An 18,535-nucleotide genomic window follows, 5' to 3' on the forward strand; every position below is an offset into this window, starting at 1 on the left:
GAAAAACGGTTTGATTTTGGGGTGTCTTTCTCCTAGAAAAGCTACTTACCATAGCTAAAGAGTCTCTTTGACCCCTTGAGCGAAAAAGAATTGTTTGTTAATCTCAGTGTTGTCAGGTGTATGAGGACAGAGGAGAATGTGGTAAGAATAGGCCAAACTATTCGGTGTATGTGCAGGCAAAGACAAAATGAGCCGTAACCAGAAAGAGGGATCCAATGTAGTACTGTCTGGCGAGTCAAAGGACCCAATAACTCTCTAGCGGTAGTATCACAACGTGTGGCAGGTGCCTTGGCCAACCTACTACCTACCAGTAGCTTAAGGATAAATCTTCATCATCACTAGCCGTTACTAGTCCACTGCAGAACAAAGGCCTCGGACAGGTTCTTCCTCTTGCTTTTGTTTATGGTATTGCTATATCAGTCAGCAGTCGCAAACTTTCTTATTTTGTCAATCCATCGTCTTCTCTTCCTTCCCCTTCTCCCTTTGCATCTCTAGGGACCCATTCTGTTATTCTTAATGTCCGTCTATTATCTGTCCTTCTTATTATATATCCTGCCCATGTGCATTTCTTTTCCTTACATATTAGAATATCCTTTACTTTAGTTTGCTCTCGCGATTCTTTAATATTTGCAAATTCTTTCTGTTAGCCAAGAGTGTATCCCCTCATATTTGATTTGTTCTTTTGTGAGGGGCTTATATGAACTCATTTAATCCTTGTTGCTCTTAGAAAAAAGGCCAGTAAGTGATGCAGATGTACATTGAGAGGGATAGAAAAGTGATAATGAAATGTCATTCTATAGATGTGCCCTTCTGTTGTATGAAATAATGTATTACCTACCGACAAATTAGACAATACTTGTGTTGGTAAGCCAATTGTGTAGCCAACCTTCCTTTTTTTTCTTTTTTACATGATAGGATATCAAAATGTTTTCCTTTTTTCTTTTGTAATAATTCTTTTATTTTTTAGTTTCTTTCTTTCCTTAGCATAACCTAAACCTATTACACAGCCATACCTTAATAATAAAGTAGGCCATGAAGAAAACCTTCCTGAGATTCGAGATATACTGTAATTTTACTGAAAGAACCCCGTAAAATGTGCAGATGGGCTGGTTTCGGCATACTATAAGTCTGAGTGTTACATTCGACCGCATTTCGCTAACCACTACGGTACATAATCATATATCACTTGAGATTTTCAGTGAGTTACAGTATAATTTAGTGCATTTGCCTTGCAGTATTTGAGAGCTAAATGCTTCGCGGATGACCACTGTCTATATATAAGTTCGACACTGAATTATCTGTTGCCAATTTCGGAAGTATTAGTAAAATCTGTGTAATTTTCTTGCTAGTAGTGTTATTGATGTTTGAGACTACAAGACTGTTTTTCCAATTTTGATTAGATTTAACTTTATTCTTGTTCTAATCATACTCTAATCTGTGTTGCTCATTTGTTCCTCCTTTCCTTGCTTTTAAAATGCTATTAGAATGATGATTATCTTTTATTTGTCTATATTTTTTTACTCAACACATTATATGATCTTTATATATCACAAAAAGATAGCTATGGTTGTTTATAAAAGTCAACAAAATATACATTGCTATGCAAAATGACACGATAATGATAAAAAAAATGATACGAAGATTGTACGGTTTATGCTTAACGCTGGTTGCTTTAGCAAGGCTTTTCAGTGTCATGTGCACCTTTTGATTGATTTGAAGGGGAGCGGGGGGGGGGGGGCAGGTGAGAAAACGAAGATTTTAAATCTGTTGCCGTTCGGTGTTTCATCTCTTACAGAGCGAATTCAATCAACAAGTTACGACCGAAAAAACGCATTTTTGTGGCTCACCCAGAAAATTGGAAAGATTGGTGACATGGAGAATGGTATGAATCTCTACCTCCAAAGCAAATGCATTTCAAACCAGAGACACGTATGTATATGTATATATATATATATATATATATATATATATATATATATATATATATATATATACATATATATATATATATATATATATACATATATATATATATATATATATATATATATATATATATATATGTATATATACATACATATATATATATATATATATATATATATATATATATACACACATATATATATATATATATATATATATATATATATATATATACATATATATAAATATATATGCTACTTATGTTTGTGGATTTGCTTGTTGGTGTTAAGTCTTCTTCACTACTATAGTATATCATATTTTCGATGAGTTCTGTGTGGCATACAAATACAATGAAGATCGCAAACAAGTGATAAATACCATCACGAAAGTTAGATTCTTAATATTAACGGTGAAACATAAGATTTATTGACCACTATAGTAATTCCATAGCCAGTATATTAAAATCATACGAAAAAAATCTTTTTCTATTACTGCTATTATTACTACATTTTTTCCTTCCCTTATGTAAATATACTCGAATTCCTAAACATTGTTTAATCTTTTAAGCATAAATGAAAATCTCTGAAAGAGATCAACTGATGCTTAGGGAAATAAATGGAACCATCCTCAAAATTCAGATGATCTTTAGTTTTTAAGCTTCACAACACTTTAAAAACCCCAAAACAAATTCATGGAATATAAGGAGGTAAAATACAGGAGGTTCCATTGACCTTAACCATCCAACGGGATCTTACGTTACCCTTATTTGTCTCGTCTGTATCTGAATATTAAAGTGAAATCACCATCTCTTAAATTCCATTAGAATGAAGCGAATTCGTCATCCAGTGCCATTCCATTTCCTCACGGCCCCATTATACTCGGTAATGTCAACAATAATTTTTACACCAAAATCCATTTAATTCCACCACAGCGATCCATTAGTTATCACTTTTAACTCTCTCTCTCTCTCTCTCTCTCTCTCTCTCTCTCTCTCTCTCTCTCTCTCTCTCTCTCTCTCTCGGGGCGTTTTCCAAGATATTTAGATTTCTATATAACCATTTGTTATTTTTTAATTTACTTAGGTGTTACATAAACCGAAAATCCAAATACTTGCAAAAATTATACCTAGACTGTATTTTCACAGCTTTCAACAGTCTCCCACTTATCTATATGCAGAAAAATTACATTTTCATATTAACCTTAGGCCTATCTTTAATTATTCAGGGATAACGCATTTAGGTTAATCCTTTTTGTTCATGTGTGGTGGTGGTGGTAGATACGAGTACCAGTCTCTTATAAAGAATTTAAGTTTTTTATTATTCCTAACTTAATTACAACTTGAAATTTAGAAGGAGAGCTCCTAACATTTCATTGTGTTGAATTACCATGTCCCAGGATCCCTCACTTATTATATTCTTTTAGTAATTAGAATATACAAAAACTTAAAGTAATAAGGATAATTAGTATTTAGTCAACCAGGATAACTATAAGAATAGGTTTTGAAACAAAAGAAGCTCTGAAATTTATTTCCATGTATACTTACGTTTCCCAACCCTCGCTATTTAGTTACTAAATATACTCATATGCATGAGAATATTAAAGTAATGTGCTGATAGTATTTTTCGTTTAATGTATCTGTAGATAAAAGCGCAGAGATCATATAAAAACACCTCTTAATCTTTCCCTTGATACCATATAAAATATTTTATTCGCAATAATAATAATAATAACAATAATAATAATAATAATAATAATAACTAGAGAAGAAATTTTGGGAGTGCAGACCTCCGACGAGGCCGCTTTGTCTCGAAACCATCTTGATTTTGGGTTAATTCGGTCGACCTTTTGCTCAACCTTGAACTTTGACCTAAGGCTTTCTAAAGTGAATCACTTCCCGGTCTCATCATAATAATTACTCCCTGAATGTTTAACTACACTTTGAGTAAAATTGTGGCCATGAAGTTGTACATAAACAAACAAACAGACAAACAGAGGAAAAACGTAACCTCCTCCTAACTTCGTTGGCCAAGGTAGTAATAATAATAATAATGATAATAATAATAATAATAATAATAATAATAATAATAATAATAAACTTATTACCATTAAAAAACCTGTGAAGATTTGTTATGATTTAGTTTTGGTTCAGTTAGTAATAAAGCCTTCAACTAAGATTTGTGTCTCATAATAAATATTTGATCGATAGTTTTTCATCGCATAGCACTCACTTTGCAATGTAATAAATTTTCATTATGTAATTATTTTCTTTATTAATGGAATACACAAAACCACAGTTGATCATCAGATATTTTCTAAAATTATCCCAAATTTATTCAACGATTTAGAAAAAATATTTTCAGAAGAGAAAAATTATCCTACAATGAATAAAAATGTAGAGAAATTATAATATTCATAGGTCTATGTTGGAGTGTATCGATCTATCTACCATGGCGCTTTCCCCAGTTTTGGGGGATAGCCGACATAAACAATTATAACATAAGGGGAATTTTCTTCTCTTCATTCCTCCCGGCCTGACGAAGTTTTCAGCCGAGTTCGGTTGGTACTGCTAGGGTGCCCCATCCCACCCTCCCCGTTATCCACCTAAATGACGCTTTATATGCTGAATCCCCTACTGCCGCTACCTCAGCGGTCACCTGGAGGAAGCAGCAACGCCTACCGGAACTACGTCACAATCGCTCGCCATTCATTCCTATTTCTAGCACACTCCCTTGCCTCTCTCACACCTATCCTCCTACCACCCAGAGTTTTCTTCACTTCATCCACCCATCCAAATCTTGGCCTTCCTCTTGTACTTCGTTCCTAATCCTATCTAATCGAGATACACCAGCCATATTCCTCAGATACCTCATCTCGAACGCATTCAATTTCTGTCTCCGTCACTTTCATTCCCCACAACACCGATCCATACATCACAGTTGGTACAATCACCTTCTCATACAAAACTCTCTTTACATTTATTCCTAACACTCTATTCTTTACCAATCCCTTCGCTGCCCCCAACATTTTACACCTATTATTCACTCTGATGTACATCTGCTTCCATTCCACAATTTGCAGCAACATATTTTCACTGATCTATTTCCTCAAGTAACTATCCATTCAACATGACATTCAGTTTAGCACCACCCTCCCTTTTCGTCCATTCCATAACCTTAGTCTTACCCATATTAAGTGTTAACTTTTTCTGTCAGACACCCTTCCAAACTCTGTCACTAATCGACCCAGCATTCCCGAGTCTGCAACCAATATAGTAGAATATAAAAAAAAAAACTTTAAAACCAGTCATCTGTTTATTATAATCTGATTTTTTTTGGCAACGGGTCATGGGTTGAATTAAAGATACTCACATAATAAAGCAGATAATACAATTGTAAATAGGGCAACAGACATGATAATAGACTAATTACGAGCACAATAATAAATAAAGCTTTTATAATTAGTATGATTATTTCTTGCTAAGCTACAACCTTAGTTGGAAGAGCAGGATGTTATAAGCCTAAGGACTCCAATAGGGAAAATAGCACAGTGAGGAAAGGAAATAATGAAATAATGTACAAGAGAAGTAATGAACAATTGAAATGAAATATTTAAAAAACAGTAAGGACACTAAAATAAATAGATTTCATATAGAAACTATCTTTATGGTAAGTAGTAATACTCTGGGGAGAGGGGTTATGTGTATGTGCATATATATATATATATATATATATATATATATATATATATATATATATATATTAACCGTCATTTTTGACGGGCCGAACACTAGTGTTTGTATATATATATATATATATACTGTATATATATATGAATATATATATATATATATATATATATATATATATATATATATATATATATATATATATATATATATATCTATATATAGATATATATATATATATATATATATATATATATATATATGTGAATATCTATCACTAACACTCGTTACATATATATATATATATATATATATATATATATATATATATATATATATATACTGTATATGAATATTTATCACTAAAACTCGGGCTCTATATGTATAAGGTATTAGGCTGGCCAGGGCACCAGCCACCCGTTGAGATACTACCGCAAGAGAGTTTTGGAATCCTTTGACTGGCCAGACAGTACTTTATTAGATTTTTCTCTCTGGTTACGGTTCTTTCCCTTTGCCTACACATACACCGAATAGTCTGGCCTATTCTTTACAGATCTCGTCTGACCTCATATACCTGACAACACGGGTTATCAAACAATTCTTCATCACCAAAGGGGTGAACCACTGCACTGTAATTGTTCAGTGGCTACTTTCCTCTTGGTAAGGGTAGAAGAGACTCTTTAGCAATGGTAAGCAGCTCTTCTAAGAGAAGCACACTCCAAAATCAAACCGTTGTTCTCTAGTCTTGGATAGTCCCATATCCTCTGTACCATGGTCTTCCACAATCTTGGGTTAGAGTTATCTAGCTTGAGGGTACACTCGGGCACACTTTTGTATCTAATTTCTCTTCCTCTTGTTTTGTTAAAGTATTTATAGTTTATATAGGAAATATTTATTTTAATGTTGCCGTCCTTAAGATATTTTGTTTTTCGTTGTTTCCTTTCCTCACTGGGCTATTTTCCCTGTTGGGGCCCCTGGGCTTATAGCATCCTGCTCTTCCAACTAGGGTTGTAGCTTAGCAATTAATAATGATAATGATAATATATATATATATATATATATATTTATATATATATATATATATATATATATATATATATATATATATATTTGCATAAATAATTGCAAAATAATACAAAAAAATTATATACCTATACTAATTAAGAACAAAAATTTAAATACTCATGAATGACCAAAAGCTGATTGAATGCCGCATAATTCCAGTATTATCTGGATCGTCATTACTGTAGTAAAAATGAAAAATAGAAAATATGAAAATTAGTTCTTCAGGAATTTGGTAATATTCTATTCCTCCAGACTATTGCATTATATAAAATATAAAGATAATGACTTCTCGTATACTCTCTGCAAATAAAAAAGCACACTTCATAATTATTAAATCCGAATGTTTTAAATCATTTTCAGATATCTATAGGCATTTAAAGGAAAAATAGAAAAACTATCGCCTAATTCAATGTTTGAATTAGTAGGAACAAGTTTAAAAAAAATTGTAAAAGAGAAAAGTTAGAAAAAAAATTGTTTAGGGGAAAAGTTAGAAAAAGAAACTGGTACTGCTACTTAAAATATTCATATTTAAAAGAAAATGGAAATGGCAGTTAAGGTAATAATACAGTAATATCCGTTGGTAAGTGACTGTCGTTTACAGAATATAATGAAGCATGGAGTGTATTTTCAGCATGGCCACTTTTCTCTTGTTTCTTTCAATAAATGTCACTTAAAGAAGGAAAACATTATAGAAATAACATGAAATATTTTTCTACTCCATATCTAAGTGATTAAAAAGACGAAAAGTTGTAACGCCGGATATCTACTCTATATTGTACGATATTCTTGGATCTTTAGATTAACTACGGAAGGAAACCTTTTTGGAGTCGGCACAGACCGCAGATGACAATATTTCGGAATATGGACAAATCGTAGAAGACCGTATTCTGGAATCTAGTTTGACTATAGATGACAAAATTCTAGAATTTACACAGCTTATAGGGGACAGCAGTCTGTCCTCAATATAATTACATTCTATGGTTAACAATAGTCACTTTTATAGAGTTAGTTTCGTAATCTGTTTTCTAAAGAGGAAGAATGTGTTTGTTATCATGTTGAAATTTTTCTTCTGGGTAAATTTTAATGTTCACAAATTTTTGGGTGACAGTTAATGAATACTAAACTTTTTACCTTTCCACACAATACAAAAAGATTCAAAATGAATCCTGAGTCCTCGTATACATCAGCGTGATTCCTCGTACAGTAAATGAACTTTTAGCAAGAATAACACTTATAAGAAAAGCATATCATAGAAGTAGAATGGGACATGTGACTTGAGAATGTATATGAAATATACTTTGAAAAAGAAAACGATGAAGGTTGTAAATATTGATAAAAAAGAAGAGAACGAAATGAAAATAAAAAGAATTCTCTAACAATATTCCAGGCAGGTAATTATGTATTAAAATTTACGTTGAAAAGTTATCGACGTATAAAGGTTTAAAATAGAATCTTCCTTAGGGGATTGTTTTAATAACAAAATGTATGAGTAATCGTATATTCGACAATCTTTAAGGATCTGTATACTACAGAGATAGATGATTTGTTATCGCAGCAAGTGATTAAGCAATGCAATCAACGAACTACACTCCAATAATCACATGTTTTAAGCTCACCTTGTGTAAGAGAATGCTCGATTGACCACGTACTAAAAGCCATCCGCTAGACATGTGGTATTTCAAAAAGCTAGGAGATAGTGGGATATTTATGAGACTTGATTTCTTACTTTCTCCGAATGTATTTTTCCAGTAATGTGATTTGTTACTATCGAGTAGTAAAAACAAAACTTACTGCACATAAATCTATTTTTTTATGATAATTAGACCATTCAAAAAACTAAACTAAATTACTAACATTATTTGGTGGGATTAACAATAACTGATGATTTTATTAACATAATAAATATAAATTATTAATGAAATTACTACAGTTTTTGTAAATTAAATTAGTATAGATAATGTGTAACAATTTTGATAATTACCAATGGAATGTATCTAGACGGTGTAACTATTTGCATTGAACATTAATGGGCCATAACAGTCATTGTAATATTCCCAAAACAGGTCTCATTAAAAACAATGATTTTGATATCAGCATCATAAGGAATTGATGAAAATCAGTCAACATGAGAATTCACTTTTGGGTCGCATCTCGTTTTTATCTGGGTGGCTCACTGTATAAATAATAATAATAATAATAATAATAATAATAATAATAATAATAATAATAATAATAATAATAATAATAATAATAATAATGATAATAATTGGAAAGACATCGAACGGGAATTAAAAATCAACTTGGTTGATTAGGAAACAGGTACTACAATAGATGTACACGAAATGTGGTTATTATATGTTTATTACCATTAGCAACGAGGCAGATGGATAATTCTTTTGATTATAGTGACACTTTTAAAACAGGTTTATAGATATTTTTTTTTTCTTTTTCAGATTCTGGTATGTAACAGATTCCACGAGACCTCATATGTAGTATTCTTTCACAAATTCTACGATTCTATTAAATAAGACTCAATGAAAGACAGCGAATAGGTTATTTTCAAAAATTGCGTATAGTATTTTCGTATCTCATGTACCAAGATTTTATCATCTGATGAACATATCCTAAGAAGAAAATTAAAAAGATTCCTGACTTATTATACTAAACAGAATCTGTACATGTTTCGTACATACCTAATGTTACATTTTTCATTCGATGTATATAATTATGTTCCTTTATCAATAAACACACAAACACATGTATATATACATACATATATATTTACACCCTTTATGAGTAGGGGTACCTTAACGTGGTGAAAGTGTTTATGTATCGCCATGATCAGCAGAGCTGTTCTAGTCAAGGCCACTCATGGTTAGTTGGTTTATTGTGAACAATCAGATTAAAGTCTCCCACCATCACCAATCCGCAGTGGCCAGCGTGGTGAAGATGATGGTCAAATCCTAAACTTGACAAAGGACGTGTTTGAATCTTTTGTCCTGCAATTGACTAGTAACAGCTGCATTTGTTTTGTTGTTGTTGTGTGTATGTGTATATACTGTATGTATATAGGTATATATATATATATATATATATATATATATATATATATATTTGTATGTATATGTATAAATATATATATATATATATATATATATATATATATATATATATTTGTATGTATATGTATAAATATATATATATATATATATATATATATATATATATATATATATATTTGTATGTATATGTATAAATATATATATATATATATATATATATATATATATATATATATATATATACACACACACACACACACACATATATATATATATATATATATATATATATATATATACACGTATATATACATACATATATATACATGTATATATATATATATATATATATATATATATATATATATACAGTATATGTAAACATATATAAGTAAAGTGAAATATGCATACGACAACAATGTGCATTGAATAAACATTATCGTTATATATCCCATTGAATATGTAGATGCTTTCGATTTCATACGTAATGGACTTGTTTCTAATTAGATTATGTAGTGGACGTTTTCCATATTGCCAGTTTGATGAATAACCGAGCTAATTGAATTTTGACTCTGTTAATGCAATCGATTTTATTTTTCATTTACATAAGTCTTAATGAGAAAAATTCATGAATATGTCACTTTTTGATATAAATTCTATTAATGTACCCAATTACAAGTGTTGGTGATAATGAATTCATACATATAAAATTATCGATTGCTTTGAGAGGAAATTGACTAAAGTTGATCTGGTATTATGAAACATTTTAAATTCGTTCAGTTTAAGATATGATAATATAGATAAACATGTATTCACACAGTATAACCATACTTCTGTTGGAGTTTATTATAAAATTCTCAGAGTAAACAACGAACACGATAAATGGGTTCTATTTGCACTTATTGAATGCCATTTTGTGAACTCTCAGATACGAGTTTTTTCCTTTGATTCATCAGTTTCTGTAAACGTTTAACAAAAAATTCTTATAATTCTTGAGTTTTGCCAAAAAAAGGTAATTTGACCTTTTATTTACATGAAGAGAGAGAGAGAGAGAGAGAGAGAGAGAGAGAGAGAGAGAGAGAGAGAGAGAGAGAGAGAGAGAGAGAGAGATATTACCTTATCGAGACTTTTCCATTTTGATGATACACTGAACTCAAGTCTAATCTTTCCTCTATTTTCATCTTTCATTAATTGTTTCTTCTCTCGAGCTACGACCTGCACCGGTCGACTGTCGACGAGCTCCCTATTAGGAATATAATGCACTGTACAGCTGAATACAGTAGTCATACTGGAATTTTATGGAGCCAACACGCCCCCCCCCCCACCTTCTCATCAGGACCAAGGTTTGGATGCGGGGTACTCAGATTGCCAGCTGAGAGAGTTACAAGGAGTTACAAGGATTCTGGATGTCTCAGACTTTTAAGTCCATCCGCGGAGACTCACTTGCTGTTTGGTAGAGCGATTTATTTTAAGCATTTAGAGACTTCTTATGATCTTGTCTAACTCATTCTTGAACTCGTTTACCATATTACTGTTTACTACATATGCTGTACGTCTATTCCAAGTATTTGCTATTTTGTATGCAATGAAACTGCCCCATTGAATGGTGTATCTTTTCAATTCCAGTTTGTATCCGGTACCTCAGGACTGATTTGGGCTAAGTCGTGAATAGATGGTTATAATCTGCATTTGATATCCCTTTAAGAATTTTGAATGGCTCTATTAACTATCCCCTTAGTCGTCGAGTTTATAAATCAAATAAGTTCAAACGTTCTATCCTCTATCCTCTGTCTATATCCAAATTGCCTTAGTGTTGGAACTAGTTTGGTGGCCCTGGCTTGTACTACTTTCAGTTTATCTATATCCTTCTGAATACTTGGAACCCAGAATTGGACTCCATATTCTAGATGGAGTCTTACTGGTGATGTGTACAGCCGTAGTACAATGTCTGTTTCTGTATTTGAATTGTCTCTTTATGTAACCTATTAGTTTTTGTGCTTTCTTTTCAGATATTATGCTCTGTTTGGTGAACTTCAAATCCTTGCTGATAATAATACCGAGATCTTCCTCCTTGTCCACACTTTCTATTTCATTACCCAGGAATGAGTAATCTGCTTGTGGTTACTATAACCTATGTGCATCACCTTGTATTCTCCACAGTTGAAAGGCATTTGATATTTTCTGGACCATTCTCCTAGCTTTATTAGATCCTCTCCTCTGGCTGCTATGTCTTCTGAATTTGCAGCATTTATGCCTAGTTTAGTATCGTCGGCAAATTTGGATATTCTACTAGTTAACCCTAAATCTATGCCATTAATGTAGATCAGAAATAGCAATGGACTAGGGAGGGATCCTTGAGGTACTCCGCTTGTAACAACTACCCACTCTGAGCTTCTCCATTCATTACAACTCTCTGTTTTCTGTTTGTTAGCCAATCTTCGATCCATTCAGCTGGCTCGTCAGTAATGCCTAGTGCTCTAATTTTGACCATTAACTTTTTATGAGGAACTTTGTTAAAAGCCTTTTGAAAGTCTAGGTATATGGTGTCAATTGCTCTGAGAGAGAGAGAGAGAGAGAGAGAGAGAGAGAGAGAGAGAGAGAGAGAGAGAGAGAGAGTTATCTCTTAGAACAGTCACCACACGCTAATTTTTCTCGAGAAATAGTAAGGCCTACATGGCAGATGAAAAACAATAAACAGAATTACCAGTGCAATAGCTGAAAAATACAAGGATTTCATCTCGCCCGCTTTTTTACGAAAGTTACATTTGTTGACTACGATATCTGTTGGAAATGTGGCACTATGAGACAAAACAAAGATGAAAGAAAAAACAAAAAGAAATCCATTACCTACGTTTTACAGCATACACTTCATGAGCGCGAGCCTTGCTAATCAAAGAATGTAAACACAAAATCCTTTTGAATCATTCTTTTATTACACGTGATATTGCACTGGAACGCTCTCTCATTCCAGATATTTGATATCAACATGGAATGCAATTATGGCCTCGGACTCGCTGGAATTATTTCATTAAATCTGTTCTTCCTGTCCGTATGTGTCTCCGCTGGATGTACTCCTGCTTGGATATTGCGAAGTCCACTCGTCAAAACGCGTCGACGAAAAAAAATAAAGGTCTTACTTTAAATTATTTAATTACTTTCGTATTTATCAACTACGATTCGAATAGGGTATTTTCCCATACAATTGCTTGCTTATTCATTATATATATAATGTACATTCTTCTTCACTTTATTTACAAGTAGCAGATTCCTTAAACACCAACATTTTCTTCAAATAAAATTTCCAGATCACTGATTTCTTTTAATTTGTCAATAAAAGACCATTTCCCATAACTTGTTTCTCTTTTAACAATAAATTTAGCTAGTCTTCCTTCATTCGCTTATTCTTTAATTTCCCCCAAAGTCTTCCGATTTATGTATTTTCGAATTTCTTCAAAGTTGTGTAGTCCTTTTTGTTTATTCTATGAGCGGCTCAGTCGTTCTTGATCTCACATCTGTTTTCAATGATACAGGCTTATTTCGCTTAGTCCTTCACTCAGATGCGATTGCAAAGTGTTTTAACAGTAATATATCCAAGCATAGGACCTGTTGATCAATAACAAATTTAAATGGTTTATACTAACAACTTAACTTGGGATTAGCAAATCTAAAACAGTTTTTTCAGTTATCTTTATGTTATCAACTCTCGAACACACAAGAGGTATTTTTGCTCAGTCAACATATACTGTATTTCAAAATCCTCTTGATCAGCTTTGAAATTTGAATGTGTGATGGCTTACATCAAACCTCGTCTGTTTCCGTTTTATTCTTATAATTGAGATTGGTTTGAGACGAGTCATCAAAAACCAGAAATAATATTCTATAAAGATGAAAAAATATAACTTTGACGAGTCTCTCACGCATATACTTGCATCGAAAGAGATTCCTCATAAACCATCATTACAATTACTCAGTGAAAACTTCTTAATTATTTATCCAAACATCTTTATATCCGTCGATCTATATAAATTCTATCTAACCCTTCATCTGTGTAAGAAAATAAACATTATACTTCTGTTGGCCAAAAAAGTTGATTTTATAACGGTAAGTAATTAACTGGTGCAATATTCAACTGGGTTACAAAACTGAATGGGATTCAGAACCATGTCCCAATTGAATTACTATAAACTTAAAGGCGGTCATACTTTAGGGGCAATCCTTTTTAGAGATACTTTTACCACACACAATGGAAATTGTGTTTTAAAGGGGATAGTGCATGAATGATGAAGTCTTTTCGTAACCCAGTAAGTACTTAAGAGTAAGGTTACTGGACTTATACGATTTTTCTTGACCCCAGGAAATTGCAATTAGTTGGGTGGACAAATGAGTAATCTGGTATTAGACACGGTCCCACTAACCACTCAGTCACGGCCTCCACTATTTCAATCCTAGCTCACATTGGTAGGTTGGATGGGTTTCAGTAAGTTATGTTAAGCCTGAGACTGGTTGGAACTCGGATCCTAATGTGAAAGTGTCCAACGTAACCGACTGAGCTAGAGGGATTCATATATACATACACACACACACACACACATATATATATATATATATATATATATATATATATATATATATATACATATATATATATATATATATATATATATAGCCAAAATTTATGTAAATATATGGCTAAAAATCACATTATCATGTGTATTATACAGATTTCACCAAACATATATAACTATGGCCACTTAACAGCTTCAAACGAGAAGCGCTTAAGTGTCATGGATTTCATGTCGAGATAACAGTCAATTACAATATGAATTTAATACAGATATCAATTATTAGATTATGACATACGTACTAGTATGCGAGAGGCCCTTCAAATGTGAGGCAGTCTCTCTCTCTCTCTCTCTCTCTCTCTCTCTCTCTCTCTCTCTCTCTCTCTCTCTCTCTCTCTCTATATATATATATATATATATATATCCATATAAATCACTGTCCCCTCTCCACGGAAACTACTGTGTCTGAAGATAGATAGATAAATAGATGTACAGGCGAGACAAAACGATGAATGGGAATCACAAGCATTTCAAATAAAAAATTACTGTCCCTTCTCCACGGAGCCTACTGACTCTGTAGACAGACAAACAGACAGATAGATAGATCTATAGATAGATAGATAATATTAAAACCAGTGTCCAACGGTATCAAAATCTATTTCCATTCAAAATAATATCCGGAACAGAATAATTCACAGGAATGATAGAAAATCATTACTAAAAACTTCGTTACCAAAGTATTTCATAACTTTATCATACATGCACGATTTCTTTCTTGAAATTCTAAAGGAAGACTGGTGACCGCACCAACGTCTAGTTTGTATATTCTGGTTTTAATAACATTCACTTTGGAATTTCAAGGAAAAAATATTGTTGCACACTAATTGAAATTTTGTTTAGACGTGAGTAATAACTACAATTTGATTCGATTTTATATCTATTTAAGTTTTCCAGAAAATCCAATTATATTCCATATATATTTATATATGTATATATATTACACATGCATATATGTACACACACACACACACACACACACATATATATATATATATATATATATATATATATATATATATATATATATATATATATGTATGTATATATATATATATATATATATATATATATATATATATATATATATACAGTATATATATACATATATACACACACACACACATATATATATATATGTATATATACGTAAATGTATATACATACATATAAATATATATATATATATATATATATATATATATATATATATATATATATATATATATATATATATATATATATATATCCATCCATCCATATACTAAAGGCACTTCCCCCAATTTTAGGGGGTAGCCGACATCAACAATGAAACAAAACAAAAAAGGGGACCTCTACTCTCTACGTTCCTCCAGCCTAACCAGGGACTCAGCCGAGTTCAGCTGGTACTGCTAGGGTGCCACAGCCCAACCTCCCACATTATCCACCACAGATAAAGCTTCATAATGCTGAATCCCCTACTGCTGCTACCTCCGCGGTCATCTAAGGCACCGGAGGAAGCAGCAGGGCCTACCGGAACTGCGTCACAATCGCTCACCATTCATTCCTATTTCTAGCACGCTCTCTTGCCTCTCTCACATCTATCCTCCTATCACCCAGAGCTTTCTTCACACCATCCATCCACCCAAACCTTGGCCTTCCTCTTGTACTTCTCCCATCAACTCTTGCATTCATTACCTTCTTTAGCAGACAACCATTTTCCATTCTCTCAACATGGCCAAACCACCTCAACACATTCATATCCACTCTAGCCGCTAACTCATTTCCTACACCCGTTCTCTCCCTCACCACTTCTTTCCTAACCCTATCTACTCGAGATACACCAGCCATACTCCTTAGACACTTCATCTCAAACACATTCAATTTCTGTCTCTCCATCACTTTCATTCCCCACAACTCCGATCCATACATCACAGTTGGTACAACCACTTTCTCATATAGAACTCTCTTTACATTCATGCCCAACCCTCTATTTTTTACTACTCCCTTAACTGCCCCCAACACTTTGCAACCTTCATTCACTCTCTGACGTACATCTGCTTCCACTCCACCATTTGCTGCAACAACAGACCCCAAGTACTTAAACTGATCCACCTCCTCAAGTAACTCTCCATTCAACATCACATTCAACCTTGCACTACCTTCCCTTCTCGTACATCTCATAACCTTACTCTTACCCACATTAACTCTCAACTTCCTTCTCTCACACACCCTTCCAAATTCTGTCACTAGTCGGTCAAGCTTCTCTTCTGTGTCTGCTACCAGTACAGTATCATCCGCAAACAACAACTGATTTACCTCCCATTCATGGTCATTCTCGCCTACCATATATATATATATATATATATATATATATATATATATATATATATATATATATATATATATATACTATTATTATTATTACTAGCCATGCTACAACCCTAGTTGGAAAAGCAAGATGCTATAAGCCCAAGGGCTCCAATGGGAGAAAATAGCCCAGTGAGGAAAGGAAATAAGGAAATAAATATATGATGAGAATAAATTAACAATAAATCATTCTAAAAACAGTAACAACGTCAAAACAGATATGTCCTATATAAACTATTAACAAGGTCAAAAACAGATATGTCATATATAAACTATAAAAAGACTCATGTCAGCCTGGTCAACATGAAAACATTTGCTCCAACTTTGAACTTTTGAAGTTATACTGATTCAACTACCCGATTAGGAAGATCATTCCACAACTTGGTAACAGCTGGAATAAAACTTCTTGAATACTGTGTAGTATTGAGGCTCATGATGGAGAAGGCCTGCCTATTAGAATTATATATATATATATATATATATATATATATATATATATATATATATATACATATATATATATATATATATATATATATATATATATATATATATATATATGTGTGTGTGTGTGTGTGTGTGTGGCTTTGCCTTACTTTATTTTAAGATTATATACCTCTCTGAAGTCTCTCAACCAATATACTCTGGTTCTTTATACGAGTGTTTTTATATGATTAATCTTTCTATAATTTTATCAAAATTTTTGTAAAGCACCTTGGATTGTTCTCAATTTAAATTATTATATTTTAAAGTCTCTCATATTTACATGTCTGTTTTATCTAATAGGAAACACGTAAATCAATACTACAAATTTTCTTATATTCTTATATTCAGGAATTATTCATTTCCTCTTTCAATTGGATTTACCCTAAATCTGATATACGGTGAAAGCCCTAATTTTGCATGTAACTAATATGTCAATGCTTTGTTAATATTATTTACCGAATGAAGAATTTCTCACTATTTTCAGGTATTCAAATAATTATTAAATCATACAGTTTCATCACGCAAAAACTTATATTCCTTGCACGAAGGAGCGGAAGCAAAGACAAGACTGTAATCCTATTTCTCTAGTAAGCATTACGCTAAAGATTTCCTCAGCAATCAGAGAAATACCTTCACCTACCTGAGACACGAACGCTGCTTCAGCTCATGCAAGGATTTACCTCCTCAAAAAAATGGCCTTACCTGGAAAAAAAAGAAAAGGGCTTATTTCGTATTTTCTTTTGGTATTGCTATACTACTCAATCTTTTTTTTTTTTTTATAAATGAATATCGCTAATAGCATTCTTACATACATACACACACGCACACACACACGCACACGCACACGCACACACACACACACATACATATATATATATAATATATATATATATATGTATATATATATATATATATACATATATATATATATATATATATATATATATACATATATATATTATATATATATATATATAATATATATATATATATATATATATATATATATATATATATATATATATATATATATATATATATATATGTATATATATATATATATATATATATATATATATATATATATATATATATATATATATATATATATATATATATATATATATATATATATATATATAATATATATATATATATATATATATATATATATATATATATATATATATATATATATATATATATATATATATATATATATATATATATATATATATATATATATATATATATATATATATATATATATATATATATATATATATATATATATAGTATATATATATATATATATATATACATATATATATTATATATATATA

Source organism: Palaemon carinicauda, chromosome 9, assembly GCF_036898095.1.
Source record: "Palaemon carinicauda isolate YSFRI2023 chromosome 9, ASM3689809v2, whole genome shotgun sequence".
Lineage (NCBI taxonomy): Eukaryota > Metazoa > Arthropoda > Malacostraca > Decapoda > Palaemonidae > Palaemon > Palaemon carinicauda.